The following is a 2,808-nucleotide window of genomic DNA, read 5'->3' on the forward strand; positions in this document are numbered from 1 at the left end:
CATCATCTCAGCTAGCACAGCAGGTGATCCCGAGGCACCAATGGCCGTCGTGTGACGCACGACCTGCCTCGTGGGTTCCATCTGAAAGCAAAGACGTTTCAAAGGAGTCAAATGACAGTGTGTGAATTGTTCAAAATACTATTCTAAGAAACAACTATGGCTTATCCAACTTTGGGGTGAATGCAATCACGGGATCCTAGTGTTAGAGTTGGCAAATTCGTTTAACCCGAGTAGAAGAGAGTTCAGAGTCCCAGAGTAAAGGTCGAGGAGTAAAAGATCCTAGTACCACCCAATGGCGACGTGGGCCCGTAAGATACACAGCCATGTTAGTAAAAGTTTTGTAATGTCTAGACTCGACTTCGGCCAAGGATTGTGGAAAGGGGGGGTTCCTACAGGCAGTCGGCTCTGATACCAACTTGTGACGCCCCCGATTTGACCGTACACTAATCATGCATGCAAATGTGTACGATCAAGATCAGGGACTCACGGGAAGATATCACAACACAACTCTAAAACATAAATAAGTCATACAAGCATCATAATACAAGCCAGGGGCCTCGAGGGCTCGAATACAAGTGCTCGATCACAGACGAGTCAGCGGAAGCAACAATATCTGAGTACAGACATAAGTTAAACAAGTTTGCCTTAAGAAGGCTAGCACAAACTGGGATACAGATCGAACGAGGCGCAGGCCTCCTGCCTGGGATCCTCCTAACTACTCCTGGTCGTCGTCAGCGGGCTGCACGTAGTAGTAGGCTCCTCCAGTGCCGTAGGAGTCGTCGTCGACGGTGGCGTCTGGCTCCTGGACTCCAGCATCTGGTTGCGACAACCAGGTGAAAGGAAAGGGGGAAAAGAGGGAGAGAAGCAACCGTGAGTACTCATCCAAAGTACTCGCAAGCAAGGAGCTACACTACATATGCAAGGGTATATGTGTAAAGGGGCATATCAGTGGGCTGAACTGCAGAATGCCAGAATAAGAGTGGGATAGCTAATCCCGTCGAAGACTACGCTTCTGGAAGCCTCCATCTTGCAGCATGTAGAAGAGAGTAGATTGAAGTCCTCCAAGTAGCATCGCATAGCATAATCCTACCCGGCGATCCCCTCCTCGTCGCCCTGTTAGAGAGCGACCACCGGGTTGTATCTGGCACTTGGAAGGGTGTATTTTATTCAGTATCCGGTTCTAGTTTTCATAAGGTCAAGGTACAACTCCGGGTCGTCCTTTTACCGAGGGACACGGCTATTCGAATAGATAAACTTCCCTGCAGGGGTGCACCACATAACCCAACACGCTCGATCCCATTTGGCTGGACACACTTTTCTGGGTCATGCCCGGCCTCGGAAGATCAACACGTCGCAGCCCCACCTAGGCTCAACAGACAGGTCAACACGCCGGTCTAAATCCTATGCGCGCAGGGGTCTGGGCCCATCGCCCATTGCACACCTGCACGTTGCGAGGGCGGCCGGAAGCAGACCTAGCCTAGTGGCGTTCCAGTCCAATCCGGCGCGCGCCGCTCCGTCGTGGACGTCAAAAAGAGCTTCGGCTGATACCACGACGCCGGGATACCCATAACTACTCCCGCGTAGATGGCTAGTGCGTATAGACCAAATGGCCAGACTCAGATCAAATACCAAGATCTCGTTAAGCGTGTTAAGTATCCGCGAACGTCGACCAGGGCCAGGCCCACCTCTCACCTAGGCGGTCTCAACCTGCCCTGTCGCTCCGCCACAAAGATCCACTTGCGGGTACTCCTGCGAGCCGACCCGACTTTAGTCATCACATGTGTCATGTATATAGTATAAAGTATATACCCGTGATCACCGCCCAGGTGATCACGGCCCGATAGTATAGCACAGCAGACGGACAAGAATGTAGGGCCACTGGTGGAAAACTAGCATCCTATACTAAGCATGTAGGATTGCAGGTAAAGGTAACAACAGTAGTAGCAAGGATAGGCTATGCATCAGGATAGGATATCGGAAAGCAGTAACATGCTACACTACTCTAATGCAAGCAGTATAGAGAAGAATAGGCGATATCTGGTGATCAAGGGGGGGTCTTGCCTGGTTGCTCTGGCAAGTAGGAGGGGTCGTCAACTCCGTAGTCGAACTGGGCAGCAGCAGCGTCGGTCTCGTAGTCTACCGGAGAGAAGAGGGGGGAAGAAACAGTAAATACAATGCAAACATAAGCATGACGATGCGTGACATGACAATGAACAGTGCGAGGTGTGTCCTAACGCGACAGTAGGTGGTACCGGCGAAGGGGGGGAACATCCGGGAAAGTATTCCCGATGTTTTGCGTTTTCGGACAGACAGACCGGAGGGGGAAAGTTGCGAGTTCGATAGGTTAGGGATGTGTGGTGGACGAACGGGCTGCGTATCCGGATTCGTCTCGTCGTTCTGAGCAACTTTCATGTACAAAGTATTTCCATCCGAGTTACGGATTAAAAGATATGATTTTCAAAAGATTTTATTAATTTCTGGAATTTAATTAATTATTTAATATATACATTACCCGAAACAGTGTTGCGATGACATCAGCATGACATCATGCTGACGTCAGCAGTCATCTGACACGTGGGTCCCACATGTCATAGACTGATTAGGGTAATTAGGGTTAACTAATTAATTAAATTAGATTAATCTAAACAGGGTTAATTAACTAATTAATTAATTATTTTTATTTTCTTTATTTATTTATGTATATATTATTATTCTTTTTAATTCCCTTTTTTTTACGTTCTGGGCGCGGGGCCCACCTGTCTGTGGCCCATAGGGGGTTCGGGCCCAGGGGCAGTGGCTCAGGGGCGC

The sequence above is a fragment of the Triticum aestivum genome, chromosome 1D (genome assembly GCF_018294505.1).
Source record: "Triticum aestivum cultivar Chinese Spring chromosome 1D, IWGSC CS RefSeq v2.1, whole genome shotgun sequence".
Classification (NCBI taxonomy): Eukaryota; Viridiplantae; Streptophyta; class Magnoliopsida; order Poales; family Poaceae; genus Triticum; species Triticum aestivum.